The sequence below is a fragment of the Muntiacus reevesi genome, chromosome 8 (assembly GCF_963930625.1).
Source record: "Muntiacus reevesi chromosome 8, mMunRee1.1, whole genome shotgun sequence".
In the NCBI taxonomy this organism is placed as follows: domain Eukaryota; kingdom Metazoa; phylum Chordata; class Mammalia; order Artiodactyla; family Cervidae; genus Muntiacus; species Muntiacus reevesi.
Genome location: NC_089256.1, coordinates 82,313,127 through 82,338,273, shown reverse-complemented (window position 1 = coordinate 82,338,273; position 25,147 = coordinate 82,313,127). Strand labels below are relative to the sequence as shown.

Below are 25,147 nucleotides of genomic sequence, written 5' to 3'. Positions count from 1 at the left end.
TATCAAAGACTTTAATCAAGAGATTTCTAAAAATGGCTCTTAAATATCAAATCCTGTTAAAATTTTTTGCTCTTTTTTAAATAGAATTTTTCTGGCCTTTTATCAGCCATGTGCTTCTACTGATTTAATCTTTTAAAGTGTCACTTCAGTTTTAGATGTGAGCTGAAAACTTTTATATCCAATAATCCAAGAACTGTTAGTTGCTTCAAGTATTATTTTTTAATTTCAGAAATTTTCTTCTCTGAAGAGGTACCATTTTTTCCCCTGAAGTTTCAAGTTGAACTTGACTTTCTTTTCCTTTAGTTCCTCAGATGAATCCTAGCCCCTAACACCACACTGGACACTTTGGTTTACTGCCTTCTGTAAGTTCATATTATCGAAAAGAGCTTTTTAATGAAGGAACTTACTAATGAAGGCCTGGATTGACCTCCCTTGTAATACCGTTTTATCTATTACATGGTCTGTCAGTTAAAACCTAATTGTAATGAAACCAGTGCCATATGACTTGGAATTATTAAAATCTTTAATAAAACTAAACTTATTCAGGAGAAATATCTTGATTAAAATGATCATTCCACCTCTGCACCCCACCCTCCCACAAAATGGATTAAGAAGTATGGGAAAATAGGTTTCTAATGGTTAAACACTAGTAGTATTAATCCCCTTTGTAATACCAGCATCTTCTGTTTCTCTTTCTACAAAGGAATTGTTATTATGCATCTTATTTTCTTTCACATGATCTAAACAGTCTCAGTGCTGACATTCTTAACATTGGATTTCAAGTTTAATTAGCAAACAGAAGAGCAAACCTTTAAAAAAAAAATTTCTGCACGTGCCTAACCACCGATGCACCTTTTGTGGTGATTAAGCTGTCCACATTTTTATTCAGACTGCTAACCTGTATATATTCACAGGGTAGATACACATGTCTAGGCTTGCCTAGGACATCACTACTCTCTCTGATTCTTCTTTGCTTTATTGATTGTGGGAAAGACACCGTGACTTTTTTCTGCTTGTTGGGCTTTTAGTTCTTTAGCCTCTGTATTTGTCTTGTTTTTAACATTTCTCTCTTTGGAATGCTCAGTCATCTCCTCTCTCATCCTATTGGAGTAACGTAAGGCTATGACCAGCCCTGTCAAAATAATTTTTAAAGTTTCAAGCTTCTCAGAGATTATGGAACTCAAATAGTCCATCTGCTTCCTGTCCCCATAACCATGTTTTAAATTTTATTTGAAGTAGAGATGACTTAAATATTGTATTAATTTCTGCTGTACAGCAAAGTGATTGTGTTATATGTGGATATATATTCTTTTTCATGTTCATTTTCGTTATGGTTTATCACAGGAAATTGATTATAGTACCCTGTGCTACATAGTAGGACCTTGTTTATCTATCTCTATATATACTCGTTTGCATCAACTATTTCCAAACTCTCCGTTCATTCAACCCCTTCTCCCTCCCCCTTGGCACCCACAGGTCTGTTCCCTAAGTCTGTGAGCCTGTTTCTGTTTCATAAATAGGTTCATTTGTGTCATATTTTAGATCCCACATATAAGTGATATCGTATGCTATTTGTCTTTTTCTGACTGACTTCATTTAGTATGATCATCTCTAGGTCCATTAATGTGGCTAAAATGGCGTGTTTTTTTCATTGTTCTGTTTTTTTATGGCTGAGTAACATTCCATTTTGTGTGTGTATTTATATACACACATATATATGTATATATGCATACCACATCTTTGTACATTCATCTGATGGTGGACGTTTAGGCTGTTTCCATGTCTTGGCCATTGTAAATGGTACTCATATGAATATTGAGGTGCATGTATATTTTCAAATTATAGTTTTGTTTGGGTAGGTATATGCCCAGGAGTAGGATTGCTGGATCATATGGCAACTCCATTTTTATTTTTTTGAGGAACCTCCACACTTGAACACAGTGGCTGTGCCAATGTACATTCCCGCCAACAGTATAAAAGGATTCCCTTTTTGCCACATCCTCTCCAGCATTAGCATCTTTTCAGCTGTCTATTGACTGTCTTTATGTCTTCTTTGGAGAAATGTCTGTTTAGGTCTTCTGCTCAGTTTTCAACTGAGTTGCTTAGGCTGTTGTTATTGAATTATGTGGACTGTTTATCTATTTTAGAAATAAAGCCCTTGCTGGTCGCATCATTTGCAAATATTTTCTCCCAGTCCATAGGCTGTCTTTTTGTTTTTAGTTTCCTTTACTGTGCAAAAGTTTATAAGCTTCATTAGGTTCCATTTGTTTATTTTTGCTTTCGTTTCTATTGCCTTGGGACACTGACCTAAGAAAACATTGGTACAATTTATGTCAGAGAATATTCTGCCTGTGTTCTCAAGGAGTTTTATGCTGTCATGTCTTATATTTCATTAAGCCATTTTTAATTTATTTTTGTGTATGGTGAAAAGATGTGTTCTAACCTCATTGATTTACATGTGACTGTCTAACCCTCCCAACACCACTTGAAGAGACTGCCCTTTCTGCATTGTATAGTCTTGCCTCATTTGTCAAAGATTAATTGTCCATAAGTGTGTGGGTTGATATTTGGGCTTTCTCTTCTGTTACACTGATCCATATGTCTGCTTTTGTGCCAATATCATGCAGTTTTGATTACTGTAGCTTTGTAGTATTGTCTGAAGTCTGAGAGGGTTATGCCTCCTGCTTTTTCTCCCCCTTCAGGATTGCTTTGGTAATTCTGGGTCTTTTATGCATCCATGTAAATTTTAGGATTGCCCATTACCATTCTATAATGAGAAAACTGTGACTTGTCTAAAGTAACACAGTTAGTTATAGAGCTGGAACTCCAGCCTCCTACTAGTCAAGCTGGGCTGTCACCATGTTCATGCAAGTTGTCATTCACTCAGTTGGCGTTTGTGGAATGCACAGCAACATGCTTCGCAGTTGTAAGGAAGAGGGACGAGCGTAGAAACGGCAGAGAGGAATCTGAGATGTAGAAAACAGAGATCTTGCATAATGAAATCTAGCTAAAACATAGATTTATGTTTTACGTTTATGTTGAAACATAGATTTATGACTTCTAGAGAAAATCTAGCTAAGGCATAGATTTATGGCTTCTTGAGAAAAATTCCTGACCATTTGGAACATGTACACTCTATAATATCCATAATCTGTTAAAGTTAAGCTGAGGGGATGTGGAGAAAAGGAACAGTGAAAGTGGCTCAAGTTTTCAGTGGAATTCTTTAGGGGAGGGCATTCACCTAGACCCTGAAGGACTAACAATGAACGTGGATTCGTGAGAAGAGTGATGCAGCCTATGTGATGAAGGGGGCCCAAGGGGACACCAAGGTGAGAGTAAACATCATCTGCCACCTCCCACCACTCAACATTTCCTCCTGCAGGAATTATTTTCCACTCACCTGCCCTGTTGTTGAGCAGTGATTAATCTATATATGACCCTTAGGGACAAATACTTTGGCATGGAATTAATGATCAATAAATTCTGGAGCACCAAACAGTGGTAATAGCTACAGGATCAGAGTTAGAGGATCTAAATTTCCAGCCTTTGCTCTGGCTTAATACTGGCATGATTAATGCCTAAGGCCTCTGTTTCTTCATATATGAAGTTGGGCTAATAAAATCTCATAGCGATATTATAATAAAATACATCATATTTGGGCAAGTCCTTAATCCTTCTTAATGCAGATGTCACTAATGCTGAATAAGAACAGATACAGATGTTGTCTGTCATTCAGACCAGTTAAAAGTACTGTTTGAGTTTTTTTCTTGACATGTAGTGTTTGGAGAGGCAGAGGCACATTTTAAAAATGATCTTCAGAACCTTTGAGAAGTCAAACAGCATCTATTTGTTAAATCATTCACTCCAGGCTCAGTTTGCCCTTGGTCATTCCTGCATGAGGTGACACGTTTGGTGGGGACTGTGAGTATGCATGAATAAATGAATGTTGCTGTGTGTTGTGAATCAAGACCCTGCTTCCTCCTCCCATATATGAATATATGAATGATTTTATTTCAAAGAAGAGACAATATGAAGTTACTGCTCTTTAACAGAAAAAAAAATGTCATCATCATACAAAGGAATCAGGACAGAAAATTGGAAATAGTATCCAATACCTTCAAATATAAACATCCTACACTAAGCCACTCATTAGCTTCGAACCACTTAGCTTCTTGCCATGCTTCCCCAGTTTTACTTCCTCACATTTTTAAGTCAGCTCTCTCAGTTTTAGGCAGTAGTTAATTGCTAATCAGACAACTTCCTGGTAGCTAGAGAGGTTAATTTGTCTTTAATGCTCATCCACTGATAAATCAGCCTGAGTAACTTAACGACAGTTACTGTCATCTGTGGCTAAACTTCTAAAACCGAATAATGACAAAAAGAAAAACGTCCTTCAGTGCTTGTCCAGAAGCAGTGACTCACAGCCTTTTCTCCCTCCCTTCTCTTTCTTTCTCTCAGTATCCTCTTGCCCTCTTTAAGTACACACCTATCCTAATGCCTTACTCATTCACAATTCAACTCTGCAGCAACCTGACAGACTTGAAAGCCAGCCAAAAATGGGAAGAAAGCTAAAGCCACATGCAGCCATACCGTATCACAGGAGCTATAGATTCTCATCTAGGATCTATATATTATTATTTTATATATTTCTGACCAGTGAGGTCATATGTTCCAATATAGTTTTTTTTTTATTATTCTTTTTTTCTGAAATTGAGTGTTGCATTTTTACTGCAGAAATAGAAATATACATAGTGGTATAATAAGAGACTAATAATTATCTGTAATCCTGCCATGGTGAACAGTCTTGGTGTACGTCCCTCAGTCTAAACATTCTTGAGATTTGAGATTTTGTACATTTTTAATATCTTGCAGTTTTATATCTTTCTTTCTTTCACTTAACATTATTATCTAAGTGGTTCATTTTATTAAGACCTCTTCATGTGAAGGTAATTTTTAAGGCTGCATAATGTTCTATTCTTTGAAATTGCTGCTCACTAAACATTTCTTAGAAGGAAATTGCTACTCACTCCCATTTCTGGAGTGGCAACCCACTCCAGTATTCTTGCCTGGAAAATGCCATGGACGAAAGAGCCTGGTAGGCTACAGTCCATAGGGTTGCAAAGAGTTGGACACGACTGAGCGACTTCACTTTCACTTTCACACATTTCTTATGTTGGATGATTATGGTTTTTGGTCTTACTATTATGAATAATCCTGCAGTGAATATATACATTTGTCTACATTTCATATTACTCTAGGGAACAGACTTTCAAAAACATGAATTTAGAATTAGAAGGTAGGGAAGGGGATGATGCTTAGGGCAAAGCCTCAGAGCAGCAAGGAATAACAGCAAAGAGTAAATCCATAAAAAGTAGTCATCATATGGCCCTACACTGTAATTCAAATCAGCATTCACAGACCCTACATTATAGAGCTGACATCATCGATCTGCTTAGCAGTGACCTTCATTCACAGAGAAAAAGTTCAATAATGTTAATTACATTCTGTATATAAAAATAGGAATTGTATGAATTTAAACCACTTTAGATTTTCATCCGGTTGGTTTATTTTTAAGTCAGACTATTATAGGAAAAAAGATTTTTGCGGTATAATTGAAAGAGTTCTTGGAGCCAGAAGACCCAGATTCTGTTCCTAACTCTGCTGCCAACCAGGTATATGACCTTGATTAAGTCACCAAACCTCCCTAAAGCCTATTTCCCTAAAAATGGAAGGTGTGAATAGGATCTCATAGATGTCTTCCATTTCTAAAACTATGATTCTGGTCTTTTGACATGGAAAACTCAGGTAGCCATAGTTTCTGGAAGGTTGCACATAGCTGCTTCATGAATCTTCTGCTTGCTCATTTGCCTTTCTCCTCTCTTCACAGATATCCAATGTAATTTGTTTAAAAACTGACTAGAAGACAACTTGTCACTTAGCTTTTATGGCATGTGCACATGAATTTACTCAGGCATGCTTTTGTTGGTAAGATATGAGTGAGACTGTATGAGTGAGGCAAAACCAGATTTTGGGAGGAAAGGTTCTGAGCCATCATTCATGTATTCTTGTTAAGGCTGCTTAGATTTTTTAAAAATAAATTTATTTATTTTAATTGGAGGCTACTTACTTTACAATATTGTAGTGGTTTTTGCCATATGTTGACATGGATCAGCCACAGGTGTACATGTGTCCCGCATCCTGAACCCCCCTCCCACCTCCCTCCCCATCCCATCCCTCTGGGTCGTCCCAGTGCACCAGCCCTGAGCACTTGTCTCACGCATCAAACCTGGAGTGGCAATCTGTTTCACATATGATAATATACATGTTTCAATGCTATTCTCTCAAATTATCCAACCCTTCCCTTCTCCCACAGAGTCCAAAAGACTGTTCTTTACATCTGTGTCTCTTTTGCTGTCTTGTATATAGGGTCATCATTACCATCTTTCTAAATTCCATATATATGCATTAGTATACTGTATTGGTGTTTTTCTTTCGACTTATTTCACTCTGTATAATAGGCTGCAGTTTCATCCACCTCATTAGAACTGATTCAAATGCATTCTTTTTAATAGCTGAGTAATATCCCGTTGTGTATATGTACCACAGCTTTCTTATCCATTCATCTGCTAATGGACATCTAGGTTGCTTCCATGTCCTGGCTACTGTAAACAGTGCTGTGATGAACACTGGGGTACACATGTCTCTTTCAATTCTGATTTCCTCGGTGTATATGCCCAGCAGTGGGATTGCTGGGTCGTATGGCAGTTCTATTTCCAGTTTTTTAAGGAATCTCCACACTGTTCTCCATAGTGGCTGTACTAGTTTGCATTCCCACCAACAGTGTAAGAGGGTTCCGTTTTCTCCCCACCCTCTCCAGCATTTTGTAAGACTGCTTAGATTTTTTTATTAGCACTTATTAATACTAAGCAAAATCTAGCATAAGAAATATGGTTTGCTTTTGATCCATTAATGTTTTTATTTGAATGGAGGTACAAGTTCATACACATATCAATAGATTGGATTTAGCAGAGAGAAATTTCCAAGGAAAAGAGTTGCATGATTTGAAGGAATCAAAATAGCATTCCACACTGTCCCAGAGAGCATCATTAATTTAAGTATTTAGTGTTTATCATAGTGGACAATAGTGGTAAAGAACCTACCTGCCAACGCAGAAGACGTAAGAGACCTGGGTTCGATCTCTGGGTCGGGAAGAGCCCCTGGAGGAGGGCATGGCAGCCCACTCCAGTATTCTTGCCTGGAGAATCCCATGGACAGAGAAGCCTGGAGGATTACAGTCCCTAGGTTTGCAGAGAGTCAGACACGACTGAAGCGATTTAGCACGTACACAGAGTGGGCAAAAGTTGAAGGGTTGAAATAGCCCGAGAGGGAATTTTTTTCTCTCATTATTTACTTTTATGCTTGTATGTTATTCATGCCTCTCTTTGTTGTTTAGTCGTTCAGTCATGTCCAACTCTTTGTGACCCATGGTCTATGGCATGCCAGTCTTCTCTGTCCTTCATTATCTCCCGGAGTTTGCTCAGTCTCATGTCCAGTGAATCAATGAAGCCATCCTAACCGGAACCCTAACCCTCTGTCACCCCTTGCTCCTCCTGCCCTCAATCTTTCCCAGCATCAGTGTCTTTCCCAATGAGTTGGCTCTTCATATCAGGTAACCAAAGTATTGGAGCTTCAGTTTCAGCATCAGTCCTTCCAATGAATATTCAGGGTTGATTTCCTTTAGCATTGACTGGTTTGAACTCCAAGGGACTCTCAAGAGTCTTCTCCAACACCACAGTTCAAAAGCATCAATTCTTTGGTGCTCAACTTTCTTAATGGTCAAACTCTCACATCTGTACATGACTACTGGAAAAATCATAGCTTTGATTAGAAGGACCTTTGTCAGCAAAGTAGTATCTGTGATTTCTAATATGCTGTCTAGGTTGGTCATAGCCTTTCTTCCAAGGAGCAAGCATCTTTTAATTTCATGGCTGCAGTCACCATCTACAGTGATTTTTGGAGCCCAAGAAAAGAAAGTCTGTCACTGTTTCCATTTTTTCCCCATCTATTTGCCATGCCGTGATCTTCGTTTTGTGAATGTTGAGTTTAAAGCCAGTTTTTTCACTCTCCTCTTTCACATTCATCAAGAGGCTCTTTCGTTCATCTTTACTTTCTGCCATTAGGGTGGGGTCTTCTGCATATCTGGGGTTATTGATAATTTCTCCCAGCAACCTTGATTCCAACTTGTGCTTCATTCAGCCCAGCATTTTGCATGATGTACTCTGCATATAAGTTAGATAAGCAGAGTGACAATATACAGCCTTGACGTACTCCTTTCCCAATTTTGAACCAGTGCATCATTCCATGTCTGATTCTAACTGTTGCTTCTTGATCTGCATACAGATTTCTCAGGAGGCAGGTAAGGTGGTTCTGGTATTCCCACCTCTTTAAGAATTTTCCATAGTTTGTTGTGATCCACACTCTCAAAAGCTTTAGCATAGTCAGTGAAGCAGAAGTAGATGTTTTTCTAGAATCCCCTTGCTTTTTCTGTGATCCAGCAGGTGTTGTCAATTTGATCTCTGGTTCTTCTGCCTTTTCGAAATCCAGCTTGTACATCTGGAAGTTCTCAGTTCACATACTGTTGAAGCTTATTTTGGAGAATTTTGAGCATGACCTTGATAGCAAGTGAGATGAGTACAATTGTGTGGTAGTTAAAATATTCTTTGGCATTGCCCTTCTTTGGGACTAGAATGAAAACTGACCTTTTTCAGTCCTGTGGCCACAGATGCATTTTCCAAATTTGCTGGCATATTGGGTGCAGTACTTTCACAGCATCATCTTTTAGGATTTAAAATAGCTCAATTGGAAATAGCTCAGTTGGATTTGAAATAGCTCACTGACTTTGTTCATAGTGATGCTTCCTAAGGCCCACTTGACTTCACACTCCAAGATGTCTGGCTCTAGGTGAGTGATCACACCACCCTGATTATCCAGATCATGTCTCTCTAAGTAACCTCAAATTTTTTATAATTTTTTTCTAAAGTTTGGGCATGAATTAATAACCTCCACATTCTCTTGTTAAGGATAAAGTAGTGTAACTTGTAATGCCTTGTGTTTGAGGGAATTGTGAGAAGAATAGGTCCATTTATTTGAGAATGATACTTGGTTGCACACTCAAGAACCCCAAGGCATGGGAAACAGAAGTAGGAAGCACCTCCTTTTCCCTTTGGGAAGAGCTGAGTCTGCTCGTAAGTGAGTGGACTCTCCAGCAGGGGAATCTTGTTTTGGGTCTGGAAACATTTGCCGAAGTTGAAGCTTTGATCTCTTTCTCAGAGTTAAATCTAAGACCGGAAAGGTTTTATTTGTTCTTACAGTCCACTAGAAACTTAGACAGCTTTCCAAGGATCACATCTGTCTACCACGTAGAAAGAGCACTTAGAGGTAAAAAGTGGGCCAGAAAGTGCAGATGAGGTAGGGAAAGAACTCAGTCAGCTGTTTATTGTGTTCATCTGGGCATCAGTTCAGGCTGGGGGCCCGCAGATCCATCGACAAGTGTCAGGCAGTCATGTCCAGCTTTCCCAGAGGAAGGAAGGAAGGAGGGACAGCATGAAGCTGCCAGCCTTTGCTTGGTGATTGCCTGATGCGGTCCTCCAGTAGGAGTTCCTGAGAGCTGAGCCCCAGCATAGATAGCTACCTGCCATGAAGACACACCAAGTACTGTAATGCACTTTTTGAAGAAATGGCTTTTTAAAAGGGTGGTGAATGTGCTGTAGCAATTTAGGAAGTAGCAGGAGGGGTCCCTCCTATCGAGCTGATTTTCTTCTTCTTAATGTAGATGGTACCTAAAAGTTATATCTCTGATTTAATTGAGCCATTAGTGTCAGAGTAACCAGTGATCTCAAAAGGAAAGCCATTTACCATCATGGAGAAAAAATTGAACACACATCGAGAAACCAAACCCAGGAAAGAGATTGTGAAATATTTAGGCACCTCCAAGTTTTCCAAGAACATAAAAAGTGCAGTAAAAGGCCTTTGCAGGAAGTTCTTCACTCTAATAAATAGCGTGAATTTCTCAGTATGTTTCTCAAACATGTTCTAAGGGAAAAGGTGGCTTTAGGTTTCCTTAATTTGCGTCTTCAACCAGGACCTTATTTCCAAGCTCAGAAGACATTCTCACCAGAGGCTTTGTCAGGATTTGGAAGGAAGGGAAGAACGAGGAAACTTAAGAAAAATGTTATAAAGGAAAATTTAATTTTGGTTGTATAACCTCTGATACAAACTTCTAAATTTCTGTAAAAAGTTATATACGTTCAATTTTTCCATATGAGAGTAATATAAATATGTTTTAGAACATTTTTAAACTGTGAAAAAATAGAAGAGGAAAAGATTAGCTCTAATTCTACCACCAAAACATAATGACCATCTTCTGGTATATTTATTTCTAGTCATTTTTCCTTGCTGCATTTTAATAATTTGTGCCCCATTTGATACCTTTTATTCAGTTAACAATGAAATATAATCGTATTTCTCAGTGCTCTAACAAACCACTTATAAAAGTAATTGATAAAGACTGCATAGTGTCCTACTGAATGGATATGCCACAGTTAGCGTCCCCAGAACCTCTGAACATTTTCAGTTTGGCCCCTCTCTTTTATTCCTGTTTCAGTCCTGATCACCATGTCACAGTTCATGTCACCTGAATTTGGAGGTCTCTTTCTTATCTGAAAAGATGAGAATGGTAGTATGACTAACCAGAACCTGATGAAGACTTCTGTAATGCGGCCAACTGTCAGTCATATAGCAGTGGGAGCAGAGGACGAAAATAGCTAGTTAAAATCTACTTACAAACTCAACTTTTTTCTGGCCAATAATACCAATCTTTTTAACCAAGATGATTTGAGTTTCATTTAATTCTTATGTTTTCCTGTTATAGCATGGATTTAAAAGGCCAAAAGATAAAGGGTGAAGGAGTAGCAACTAAACAGAGTGACTTCGCCATGTACAAACTAGGGGACTATCTGCCATGGCTGTTGGAAAGGATCCAGATGCACGATTCACCAGCGCTGGGATTGGCTTCCGTGTTTGTGGCAAGACATTGCAGCTCTCTGCTTGGTTTCATTTACCGTAAAAAAACAAAGGACAATGGGGTGGATATATCCTTATGCCTCTCGCAGCTTTGACAACATGTGGCGTTTGTCTCCAGTTCATTTACCTTTCACTGGTTCCTCTGTAAACACTAAGTGCCCAGAAACCAGGCACCGTGCCTGCCACTGGGGGTGCCCAGACGACCACATGGCCCTTCACCCAGGTGTGTGTGCGTGCACGCACGTTCGTGTGCACACTTGTGTGGTGCTGGGAGGCCAGAGACACAGTGGTAGGAACAGAAAACTACAGTACAGGGCACTTGGGGCTACTGCGTGTGCTCAGGGGACAGTGAATGGGTAGAGGAGGAAGGGATAGGGTTTGGGATTGAGAAAGTTCTCAAAGAAATCAGAAAATGGTAAGAGAATCTATAGATCTCTTGAACTGTTTGTCTTGAACTGTAACATCAGTTGCATGTTTTAAAGGCAGGTTTATTGTGAGTGATGCTTTTTTCCTTCTTTGCTCAGTAACTGTGGTTACTATTATACAGACCTATTCTTTTGAAAATAAATTTTTATCAATTGATGTACAGTTGATTTACAATGTTGTGTTTCTGGTGTACAGCAAAGTAGTTCTTTTATAGTTTACAATATTGATAATCTTTTCCACTGTACTTTATTATAAGATATTGCATATAGTGCCCCATTCTATAAAGTAGGACTTTTTGGTTTATTTTATGTATCAGTTCAGTTCAGTAGCTCAGCCATGTCCGACTCTCTGCAACTCCATGAATCGCAGCACGCCAGGCCTCCCTGTCCATCACCAACTCCCGGAGTTTACTCAAACTCAAGTTCATTGAGTCGGTGATGCCATCCAGCCATCTCATCCTCTGTCGTCCCCTTCTCCTCCTGCCCCCAGTGGTAGTGTATATAGGTTAATCTCAAACTCCGAATTTATCCTTCCCTCCCCTTTCCCCTTTGGTAACCATAAACTTGTTCTCCACATTTGTGAGTCTCTTTCTGTTTTGCAAATGAGTTCATTTATACTTTTTTTCTTTCTTTTTTCTTTTTTTAGAACTCATAGATAAGCAATATCACATGCTATTTGTCTTTTTCTGGCTTACTTCAGTTAGTATGATAATCTCCAGGTCTGTCCATGTTGCTGCAAATGGCATTATTTCATTCTTTTTATAGCTGAATAATATTCCGTTGTATATGTATGCCACATCTTCTTTACCCATTCATCTGTTGATGAACACTGAAGTCGCTTCCACGTCTTGGCGATTGTAAAGATCGCTGCCATGATCACTGGGGTACATGTTTCTTTTCAGATTGGAGTTTTCTCCAGATATATGTCCAGCAGTGGGATTGCTGGATCATATGGAACTCTATTTTTAGTTTTTTAAGGAACCTCCATGCTGTTCTCAATAGTGGCTGCACCAATGTACATTCCTACCAATAATGTAGGAGGGTTCCGTTTTCTTCACATCCTCTCCAGAATTTATTATTTGTAGATTTTTTAATAATGGCCATTCTGACTGGTATGAGATAGTACCTCACTGTAGTTTTGATTTGTATTTCCCTGATTATTAGTGGGGTTGAGCATCTTTTCATGTGCCTATTGGCCATCTGTACAGACCTATTCTTAACCTTTGCTGTAACATCACCTTCCACATTCTGTGTCACTCTCCAACTAATTTTAGTATATATTAATTCAGTTCAGTCGCTCAGTTGTGTCCAACTCTTTGCAACCCCATGGACTACAGCACGCCAGGCTCTCCTGTCTATCACCAGCTCCCAGAGCTTGTTCAAACTCATGTCCATCGAGTCAGTGATGCCATCCAACCATCTCATCCTCTGTTGTCCCCTTCTCCTCCTGCCTTCAGTCTTTCCCAGCATCAGGATCTTTTCAGATGAGTCAGTTCTTCGCATAAGGTGGCCAAAGTGTTGGAGTTTCAGCATCACCATCAGTCCTTCCAATGAATATTCAGGACTGATTTCCTTTAGGATGGATTCGTTGGATCTCCTTGCAGGCCAAGGGACTCTCAAGAGTCTTCTCCAACACCACAGTTCAAAAGCATCAATTCTTTGGTGCTCTGCTTTCTTTATAGTCCAACTCTCATATGCATACATAACTACAGGAAAAACCATAGCTTTGACTAGACAGACCTTTGTTGACAAAGTAATGTCTCTGCTTTTTAATATGCTGTCTAGGTTGGTCATAACTTAATTAGCTTATATTAATATACTTATCAGCATCACCTGTTTTCTTATGAGGTCTCACCCTAACCCCCTAAAAAAGTGATAATTCAGACTAAATTTTATAAAAACAATATGATGGGAAGATATTTTTTTTTAATCACATTTTCCAACTTCATCTTATCTTTTTAATAAAAGGCCTCATATGCACTCTGAGAATACATTGATCCAAGTTTTGCAGTGGGCAAATAAAATGTTAAATTTTAGGGAACTTTGCTGAGAATACTGGAAACTACAGGCTAACACTGAGATTTAGAATCAAGATATGCTGCCTCTGGTGATGAACACATTTGACTGGAGCTGTGTTTATCTTCCTAATCAAGTTGTCATTGTTTGTCACAAAGGAAGTAATGTTACTACCTGCTCTGAAGTAGTATTTGATTACGAGGCCTGGAGAAAATGTGTTTGCTTCAAAGAAAATAATTGTACCAGGTGGTCACCATTTAGACTACATTGACCAGCTAGAGGCAGGGTGTCGATGCCATCTGTATTTCTTCCTTTCTGTACCATGGGAGTTTGGTAACTGAGCTTCTGTGAGGCCTTGTTGGAATGCTCATAATACGTTTTCATGAACTTCAAGTTAATGGTAAGACTTTCAGTATGAAGGGAACGATAGGTGGTTTTTAAAGCACTGGAGTTTCTAATGTACTGTGACCATCCATTTGTAGTGGTGAGAAGTAAGGAAAATGTATGCTCTGACTTTCAGATTCGGAAGATCTGTAATCGGAGGCAGCTGGACTGCCATTTAATGTCATTTTGCATTTTGCTATAATGTTAAGTTCAATCTTGGTGAGCTGCTGGATACTCTGACGTCTCATCTGGTAAACTGCCTCCTGAAAGGTGTTGTTTTTAAGCCACCTGCTAGTGCCCAGAGGAATACTCTCTGTGTTTCTTCTGTTGTTAATGTCTTTGTCATAAGGCTGTGTGGCTAAGGCCATCTCCGAGGCTGGTTTGATGGAGTTTCTGTAGTATAGACTCTCAGGAAGCGCCTGAATGCACTCTTGTAGTTCTGCAATCAAAGGAAACTAAATCAGCTGCAGAGAAATCCGTAGGACCATCACTGTTCATTCAGCACAGACATTTATTATGTGCCAGGTTCTGGCTAAGTGCTGAGAATCTAAGAAATGGGGCAGGACAGTCGAGTTAGAGGTCTTTTCCCTTTGAATTTATTGCTCATCTTGAGTACTGTCTCTATAAATCTTTCCTCTAAGAGGTGCTTCAAAAGGACACCTCAGCTGGCTTCTTCGTTCTCTGAGCCAGGGCCTTCTCTGTTCCTTCGATCTCAATCCTTCTCATTAAAGGAAGTGACACAAATCACTTGTCTGTTATTTATATCCTACTAGCTTCCTGAAAATTGGATTTGCCATACATGCAAAAGTAATGTTAAAATAACAACAGAAAATCAAAGACAAAAAACAGGAAGGAAACAAATGCACTAACCATAAAGAAGAGACGAAACGAAACTGTTTTTCCATGGAGACAACTCCTAATGCTGAAGTTTAGGGAGCCTTTTTCACAGGCTCCCTTGTACTTTGGACATTGAGTAACATTGTCTCAGCTTGAGTTTCCCCAGAGCAGAGGCTGAAACAAAAGGCCAGAGGGAAAGTGTTGATTGCTCAGTTCTGTCTGACTCTGTGTGACCCCATGGACTGTAGCCTGCAAGGCTTCTCTGTCCATGGAGTTCTCCAGGCAAGAATGCTGGAGTGGGTAGCCATACCTTCCTCCAGGGGATCTTCCTGACCCAGGGATCAAGCCTAGATCTCCCGCATTGCGGGTGGATTCTTTACTGTGTGTGTCACCAGTTTAAGAATGTAACCGAAGGGGCAGGAGTGAGAGCGCTTGGAAGTGAACCAGGAAGGAAGGGAAAGAGAAGGGAAAGCTAGAATGAGGACACAGGATGGAGCTGGTCTCCACTGAGTGTGGCTTCCTTAGTACCTGACTAAGGAAGCTTATGAGTGGCATCTCAGAACTTTCTACCAGGAGGTGAAGGGAGAAGCATTTAACATCTAGTCTTGTGCTTTTGTTTGTCAAGGGGAGCTCCATAGACATTAGCTGACCCACACTTCTGGCTTGTGTATGCCTGAGAGCTGCGAGGGTTCTGGGGACATCGCACACTTTGGCATCAGGGCAGCTCCAGGGAAGGGCAAGTGATAAAGGGCTCAGGTCAGGGCTGCATTTGGCTCTTCTGGTCCCTGGGCAGTGGGACCGAGTGTGTGTGAAATGCTACGCAGGAGGTATGCTGTGTGAGCATAAAAATGAAGTCTTTAAGCAACTTCATAGGAAATACACTTAACTTGCCATCTACTTGCCTTGGTATATAGGTGTATTTTCCAATCACTTTCATGGTAGAGAGGATTAACTATGATGCACTTGGCATAAGTTAATTTGATTCTTACCCAGGGCAGAATTGAAATCACCAAAATACTGGCTCTGTCAGCCTTCTCTTCATTCCATGCTCTGCCCTAGATGGAAAAGCAGTCCCTTGAGTTTAGTGTATGTGTACTATGTTTTTGTATATTTGTTTTCACTTTTTCTAATGCTATGTGTTAGGTAACCACTGCTATCTAATAAATGACTTATTATCTTAAAACAATAAATAATTATTAATCTACAAGTTTACTTAAAAGTACCAAAACTTAGTAGCTTAAAACAATAAATGTCTATTATCTCACACGCCTTCTGAGGGTTCAGAATGCTGGTTACTCTCTCACGAGCTTACAATCAAGCTGTCAGCTGGCCTTTAAAGGCAGGCTAGAAGTGCGAGCTTACTCACGTGGCTCTTGGAAGGAGGCCTCACTTCCTTTCTACATGGGCTTCTCCATAAGGCTGTTTGCTACCTGGCTTCCCTTGGTGTAAGTGGCCTGAGAGAGCCCAGGAGAACCCAAGATGAAACTGAAGTTTTATATAATCTATTATCAAAAGCAAAATATTAGAATTTCTGCCATATGCTCTTGTTTACACAGCCCAACATGAATTGATTGTGGGAGGGGACATATAAGGGTATGACTTCCAGGAGGTGTTGCTCATGAGGGCATCTTGGTGGTGGTGGTGGTGGTGGTGGTTTAGTTGCTAAGTCGTGTCTGACTCTTGAGACCCCATAGACTATAGCCTGCCAGGCTCCTCTATTCATGGGATTTTCTAGGCAAGAATACTGGAGTGGGTTGCCATTTCCTTCTCCAGGGGATCTTCCCAACCCAGGGATTGAACTCCAGTCTTCCCTGGTGGCTCAGATGGAAAAGAATCCACCTGCGATGTGGGAGACAAGGGTTCAATCCCTGGGTTGGGAAGATCCCCTGGAGGAGGGCATGGCAACCCACTCCAATATTCCTGCCTGGAGAATCCCATGGGCAGAGGAGCCTGGCGGGCTACGGTCCGTGGGGTCACAAAGAACGACTAAACACAGCACTCTCCTGCATCGCAGACGGATTATTTGCCGACTGAGCTACCAGGGTCCCTGCTGTTGTTCAGTCCCTAAGTCGTGTCCAACTCCGTGTGACCCCGTGGACTTCAGCTTGCAGGGCATCTTAGAGGCAGGCTACCACAGTATGCCTTGTAAAAATATCTACTTTGACTCTGCCAGTTCCTCCATCTCCTCTCTCCAGTATCATTATCTTTTCCTCTAATTTTCTAATGACTACCTACATCCCACTTCTCTAAACCCAAGCTGGAGTGTGTAGCCCTATGGCCATAGGGTGCTTACGCTAGTGTCTTTTCCTATACCTCAGCTTCATTTCACCAGCGCAAAAGCAATGCCGTCAACTTCTCATTTTGCATATCACTTCTGTCTCCTCTATTTCATGAAGACATCTCCTTCTAGAGCATCTTCACATATGCCCAGTGCTGTTGTCTGTTCAGGTTGCTATAATAAAATACAGACAGCCTGAAACTTACGATGGTACGACTTACGATCTTTTGACTTTATGATGGTACAAAAGTGATATGTATTCAGAAGAAACTGGACTTCTAATTTTGCATTTTTCTCTTTTCCCAGGCTAGCCTCTCATGAGGCTGGGCAGGGCAGCGAGTTGAAGCTCCCAGCCAGCCACACGATCATGAAGGTGAACAACCAATTTGCTGATAGCCATTCTCATATTCACTTTCAGTACAGTATTCAGTAAATTACATGAGATACTCAACACTTTATTATAAAATCAGCTTTGTATTAGATGATTTGAGATGTCCAATTGTAGGTAATGTATGGAGAAGGAAATGGCAACCCACTCTAGTATTGTTGCCTGGAGAATTCCATGGACAGCGGAGCCTGGTGGGCTACAGTCCATGGAGTCACAAAGAGTTGGACATGACAGAGTGACTAAGCCCAGGCTAATGTAAGTGTTCTGAGCACTTTTAGGGTAGGCTAGACCAAGCTTTGATGTTCAGTAGATGTATTAATTGCCTTTTCAACGTAATGGTGTTTTCCGTTTACAATGGATTGATCAGAATGTAATCCCATTGTAAATGGCTTATAAACAATAGAAATTTATTTTGCATGGTTTTTAAAGGCTGCAAGTCCAAGATAGGGTACCTTTATGGTCAGCTGAGGGCCCTCTTCTGACTTCTTGGGTCCTCACATGGAGTAAAGGCTATGTAGCTTTCTCAGGCCTCCTTTATAAGAGCACTCATCCCATTTATGAGGGCTCTGCTCTCATGCCCTAATCACCCCCAAAAGCCCATCTCTTAATACCATCATGGGGGCATTAGGATTTCAACCTGAGAATTCATGGGGGGATACAAACATTCAGACCCTAGGACTCGAGTACCTCAATAGTTGTGAAATTGCAGTTTAGTTTTCTCAGCAGTATCCTAAATTCTTCAAATTAAGGCATTATCCTCTAGTTGGTAATGCTGTCATCTTCATCTCCATCTCTCTCTTGCTTTCAACAATCTCTCACTCCCCACCCCTCGCCTTATTTTTCTCTTTGTTTCTTTCATTTAAATGGCTGTTCTAAAAGGTATTACATTTTTAATTTTTATATTCATTAAAAATGTCGATGACTTGTTCTGTTTATTTTTTAAATGGATGGGTAGAATAACGATAAATTTGTTTTGTATTTGACTCAGCTGTTATCTTCAGTTAAAAAAAAAAAAGTTTCCTGTTTTTTCTTTATTACTTCTTGGCTGTCTCTTCTATTGTATAAGAAAACAGTGAAGAAGTGAAAATGAGACAGTCACTGAAGATCTTGCCTACCTCTTCCACTTTTTACAATGCCCTGATTTCCCTTTTTTGTGATCTACTTTTCTACCAAACTCCTCTACCTTAAGTTCTTTGTTCTTAAAGAAAACAGCAGTAAATGAGTGAGTCTTTCATTGTGTCAGCATTTGTAGAAGAAAAACATGGATGGAACAAATAACTGTCCCCTCATTTCCTAGGGACTATTTCTTTGAGGCTAGATTTGTTTAAAATGTTTTGAAAAAAACTCATTCATTTTTAACCTTCCATTCTTCAAATTGCTTTCTGACCTATAGAAAATCCAATCTGAGGTTAAGAATTAGGAAAAATGAAAATGCCCTCACAGAATTAGAGATGTATTTGATTTTTGCACTTAAGATTTAGCCTGTGAAAAGTATTGGCCCACGTAAATAGAAAGAAATAGACACAACCAAATTTGCCTACTCGTCTTCAGGCCTGCATGTGTTTTAAAATCATACCTGAGAGTGTTATGGGCCTGGTGTAATTGCATTTGCAAATAAAATGCTGGAAGCTCTAGTGCTCAGGGTATAATTAGGTAACCCAATTAGATGGGTTAATTTTCCCTTTTTGTTGTAATGTCAGTAACTTCACATCTCTTTGGTTGACTGTACTTCCTTGTAAACCTTCCCCGGTAGGGAAAATCAGTATTTCAGAGCCACCAAAGAAAATGAGCTTGTCTAAAAATAGTTGCTTGTTGACAAGACTTTAGCAGATTCCCCACCCGCCAACTCCCTCACCTCCACCCCACCCCCACCCCCACCCCAACTCGAAAGCTTAACAAAGTGCAATGAGGTCAAATACTACAGATACAGTCAAATCCACTTCTAATCTGTAAATCCTGTGGTTGTGCTGATCTTCAAAATGGAGATTTTGACGTGTTACTGAATGTATGGCATCTTCAGCAGTTCTCCACGTCGCTTCAGCTTTGGGGGGCACTTGGCTGTGTTCTGTGCTTTGTCAATGAGGGCCCTGTTCCCTGTTACCCGCTGGGTCCAACTTACTGGAGTCTCGAGTGAGGTTCTCTTATACCCTGCTTTTGTCAGGAATTGTTTTCTACCAGCCTCAAGTAGTCAAATCCATTGACTATAGTACTCTCTGTATATAGCTGCGGTTTGCAATTTCCAACCTGCCTCCACCTCCTCCAGCATTTGGCAATGTCTAGAGGTGTTCTTTGTTGTCCCAACTGAGGAAGGGGAGTGGAAGTGGGGGCTACTGGTATCTAGTGGGTGGAAGCCAGGGATGATGCTAAATATGCTGTAATGCACAGGACAGCCCTTGTAGTAAAGAGTTATCTGGCTTCAAATGTTGAATTATCTGGCCCCAAAGGTTGGCCACCAGGGGCTTCCCAAGTGGCTCTGGTGGTAAAGAACCCGCTTGCAGCACAGGAGACTTAGAGGCACGGGTTTGGTCCCTGGGTCAGGGAAGATCTCCTGGAGAAGGAAATGGCAGCCTGCTCCAGTATTCTTGCCTGGACAGTCCCATGGACAGAGGAGCCTGGAGGGCTACAGTCCATAGGGTCGCAAAGAGTCACACACGACTGAAGTGACTTAGTACCGTACTGTGCTAGTGAATGTTGATAGTGCTGAGGTCTTGGAACTTCTACTTAAAGCAATATTTCTCAACCTTTGCAGCATGCTAGAATCCCCTGGGGCAGAGCAGGTGGGGGGTGGGGGGTGGGGGGAGTGTTATGGCCAGTCTGGCACCCAGGTCCATTAAATCAGAGTATTTGAGCAGTGGGACCCAGGCCTTAGTATTTTTAAAATCTTCCAGGGTGATCCAAGTACACAGCCAAGGTTGAGAACTACTCTTCTGCAGCAAACATTTTTAGAGGGCAAGACTAGCTTAGGCATCATCTCAGATACTTTCCTTATTAAAGTACCTGAAAGGACATCGTTAAAATATGGTTTGATGTGTTGGGCAATGTCCCATATAGTATGATAGTAAGGTTCAAATGAATTTTTAACAACATTTTATATTCTCTAAAGCCAATGCTTAACACTTGAGGCACTGCTATTGTCATTGCCATGTTGGAAGTTTGTTTCCTTTGGTTCTTTCTATCCTTCTGGTAAGTAGTGATAGCAGGTATTTACTGGTAAGTAGTGATAGCAGGTAGTTTTAATGGATAAAGTTCTCTCAGATAACATTTGGAGCAAGATTGGAATATTATTGATTTGTTTCCCTTGGATGTTTCTCATGTATCTTTTTTACTTGATGAACAAGTCTCATCATTTGTATCTGCCTGAATGGATGTGCTGTGCAAAGCATAGAATGTAAAGTTTCCTCTCTAAGAATATTTTATACTAATTTTTACCTTTGTACTCCATTCTTCACTATTTTCTTTCACCAAAAACTGGATCTCCAAATGCATAGACAGTCACTCTAAACAGATATATATTCTCCAAGTATTATTATTATAACATGTAGCTTTTTATTTTATTTCAATTGCCTGTATTGATGATGCAGGTCTTCAGGAAACCCCCAAAATCATAAGTGCATTTCAAAGCTTTTGACAGAATAGATTGAATAATTACTCTAAGTAGTCTATTACTAACAATTTACTATATAGTAAAAACCATTCCATTTATAAAAACCAGTACACACCTGCCTAGTAAACAGTAAAACTGTCCTCTTCCACACTTGTTTCAAAGCCTTAGTGGAGGTCAGGTTGTGGAACTCTGGAAAACACCCAGCTTCTTTAAAGAGATTGTGGGAGACCCAAAGGGCTGAGGACCTGGGCCTGGAGAAGCCACTTCCAACATAGCTTTTTCATTCATACTCTTGGCCTCTTGGTAAGAACTGTGAAAGTGTTGGGCTTCCCTTGGGGCTGTTGGCCTGAGTGCCTACACATGGGCTTATTAATATGGAGGCTGAAAGATAGGCTTTTTATTTGGCAGTGCAGTGTTTTGAGAGGGAGTGTCCTAAGAGGGAAGATCTAAGAAGTAATCATTGCAAAAGTTCCAGGTAGAAGTTGCATGCCTTTTTTCGTTTTTTACCTAACTTGGGAGTCACTTCTGCCAAATTCTCTTTGTGGAAGCAGTCAAAAGCCCACCCAGGTCCAAGAGGAGGGAACAGAGGCTCCACCTCTTCATGGGAGGAGTATCAGAGCATTTGTACCATTTAAAACAATTGATAAAAAAAAAAAAAAAAAACAATTGATACTCTGGGCTACCAGCTTCACTTTGTTTCTTGGCTTAAATTCTTGACCTAGGGACCCTGCTTGACTCATCTCATTATATAGATCACTTCCCCTTGTCCTGTCAGCTCTGGCAAAGGGGACAGGCTTCCCTATTTAGTAAAACTTTTCTTCTCTGGCTCTGAAATAGGCAGGTTCTGTAAAAAGAGTTCAAGATTGAGGAAGGAATAACAGGATCTCTAGTGTAGACACTGCCAAGAATGGCAGCCATGTTATTGCCTTCCATAAGTACTTTGGTGGGCAGAGGAAACTGGCGAGAGAAAAGAAATAAGGAAAACGCCATAGGGTGGCTGAAGCCCATGGGAGGTAAGTTTTGTTGGGAGCACGGCATTTGAGTTGTTTATGTATATGACATCCACAAGAAAGTGAAGTCTGGAAGCATTCTAGGTAAGCAGTAAGTGAATGATAGGAGAAAATCAACCTTGTTCTTGAAACGAGAACAAATTGGACCTTGAGCAAAATCAAAAACAAAAGAACCACTTCACAGCAGCTATAGATTTCCAACTTGTAGAAGCATCTGTTAAATATCAGATTTTCTTGGCTTTCAGTTCCAGTCAATAATTAACAGCACTGAATGAAAGATCTTTCCTCTGAGATTCTCAAGCTACCTAATCTGGTAAGTTTAGCTTAGCCGAGCACCCTAAGGTAGTAAGCACAGGGAGACATGGTTCTCATTTTGGTGTGATACCACAAGAGCAGGCTCTAAAGAAGAAAAGAATGTTTCTAAGCTTGCTTTCTGCTTGGGAGAACAAATTTGGGAGGTTAAATAACTTTCTCAAGCTCTCTGAACAACTTAGAAGAGAATAGCCAGTCCTTAACTGTCGAAACTATCCTGGGAGCCAGCGTTTGTGCACTACTAACCTGCTTCGGATAGAATTTATATGTTAGTGCAGCTAGTCGATATGATTCTTTATGCTTGAGAAGAAGCTAGGAAATGTCTGTGATTTTATAAACCAATGCTGTGGATCTCATGAGCAGCAGATTTTAAGGGTAATCAGACCTTTACTAGAAAAGGGTTTTTGCTATGGGAGGGAGAAGGCATGATTCATTTTCAGGAAATATCAAACTAGAGCTGGCTAATATAAAACTCAGTGTATTGATTTAAGTGAATGCTGTTACTCACTTATGATGTCAAGGGGAAGAAAGAAAAAAACAGGCTGAAACAAAAGGAACAATTCCTTAGGAAAATCTGACATTTGAAGAGTATAAGGACGTCACCGCCTCATGCTGAAGTCAGTTTTTCTCTTTCTCTCAATATTTCTTAATCTGTTTTCTTACCTGTCCATTTTTCTCTTTTCCCCCTTTAATTTTTATAGAACAAAATCCCAAAAAACCAACATGATGGTTGCCCTGTAGTAAGTTCCTCTGTAGTGGGAAGTCAGAGAAAAACAATTTGAGTATTTCTTTCCATTCTGTTAATACTCTCAAACAGTAATTCTCACCCTTACAAACCAGCACTTTTTTAAAACACTTTTTAGCACTCTATTTACCATCCCAAAATGAAATTCTTAGATAATATAGTCTACTGATATGCATAATGTTTTAAAAAGTCACTGAAATGTCCTAATAATACAAAGGGAAAAACAAAGGAAAGGAATGCATAGTAAAATTGCATGTATTTCAGCTTATAAATATTCAGGCCCCAATATATTAGAAATCACAGTGGAGTTGTCAGATGCCTGCACCTGATGCTGGAGCTCCCTCCATCAGTACAACAGCTACAGGTGCCGGCTGACTGTGGATTACTTTGACAACTCCAATACAATGAGTGGTGCTATTGTTGGTGAAGTGATTTTTCCATGATGAGATTAACTCGTCATAAAGTTCTAAACAACGTGCAAGTTCCTCTTAGTTCACACAGTAGTTGCATTCTGGGAAAATTCAGTGTATAATAAAGCCATTCCAGAAATATATTTTGTTTATACATAAAACAGAAGGTCCAGGCTCATGTGATTATAAACAAGCTTTCACCTCTGTTACTGGAAAACTGCATGGGATGTAGAAACGTCCTTGTTTTGCAGGGCTATGTATTGTGTTGCAAGAACTCTGCTGTCACTGCCCTTTGCATGTGTGTGTATGTGTGTAACATGCAGTCATTGTGACAAATGAAACTGCATCTCTAAATATTCAAAATGCCCCCGCTTAGAGCCAGTACTCTAGATAATCTGGAACAAAAGTGAAGAATTAAGTTGAGGTGAGAGATGTTAGTCTTTCTGAGTACAGTTTGAATGTTTTTGATTCATTGCCTTTGGCTTTGAAATGTTGAGACCCGCTGTTCCATTTTCAAATATTGGAACCTCCAGACCATAAGATCTTCTCAGGAAAAAGAAAGATATTGTTTAGAGATGGCACATTACATTTATAGCTTTCACAAAACTATTTGAGTTTCATTAGAATCCTTATGGTTTGGTTAGGGAAAGAAGATTCCCAATGGCAGATATTGGTTCAAGCCTAAACACCATTTTAAGGAACCTAAAAAATGGACTCACTATATCTTGGGCAATTGTGTAAATATTTTATGAAATTAAAGTGTATATATTTCTTTCTAGGAGTACTCTAGATCCACTGTGTGTCTATTAGAATCTCCTGAAGGTAACACTGTCTCATTTTCTGTGCAGTTATTGGAACCTAGACCTTAACTGTAGCCCAAGAGCTGTGGCCTGTAGGAGAGACCCACAGGAGGACCCTGAAACCACCGATGTACTAATGAGAACCCAAAGTGCTTGCCTAGAAATTGACAAGCCTAATGTCCAAAAATATCAATATGTACCATTCATCGCATTATGTTGCAGTCAGTATATGCATTTATACATGTATGTACATGCATTTAGAGTAAATTTATGAGGAGAGCACCATCTCTAGGTTTCCCTAGGTAATATAGTAACCAATAATGACAACTAACAATTATTGACTACTTCTATGTACTGGATACAGTTCCAAGCACTTCACATGTTTAATTCTCCAACAGCTCTAGAAAATAAGTATCATTATTTTATATGGGGAATTTTTACACTGGGAAAGGAAGGCATGAAGAGGTTAGGTAACTTGCATAAGAGTACCTCACTTGTAAGTAGCAGAGCCAGAACTTGAACCAGGCAGTCAGTGTTTCTAGAATCCAAGCTCTGAGCCATTAACTACACATGTTTAAGAAACAGGAATACTGAGGACATGGATTAGCAATTCAGAATACACAAAGAGGCCCCTGTTAAATTTATCCTCCTCCCAAGTCTGATGAAGCCAAATGTTTGGAGGTGATAATGGTTAAGAAAGCTGTTACAAAAAAAAAAAAGAAAGCTGTTACAGCTTTATTCCTTAAGCGTCTACAGGAAACTCCCAGTGTTAATTTCAGTGTAACCAGAAGCACATGAACAGAACTATCTGTAAAACTGGGAAAATGGCAAGTGTCACCTTCACTCAATTCATCAA

General features: G+C 39.9%; 1 protein-coding gene across 1 annotated transcript in view; it reads left to right on the top strand.

Annotated features, from left to right (window-relative positions):
- PPM1L (protein phosphatase, Mg2+/Mn2+ dependent 1L) overlaps positions 1–25,147 on the top strand; it is a 323,222-nt gene that overhangs the window by 224,270 nt on the left and 73,805 nt on the right. The gene's annotated exons all lie outside the window — the stretch shown is intronic.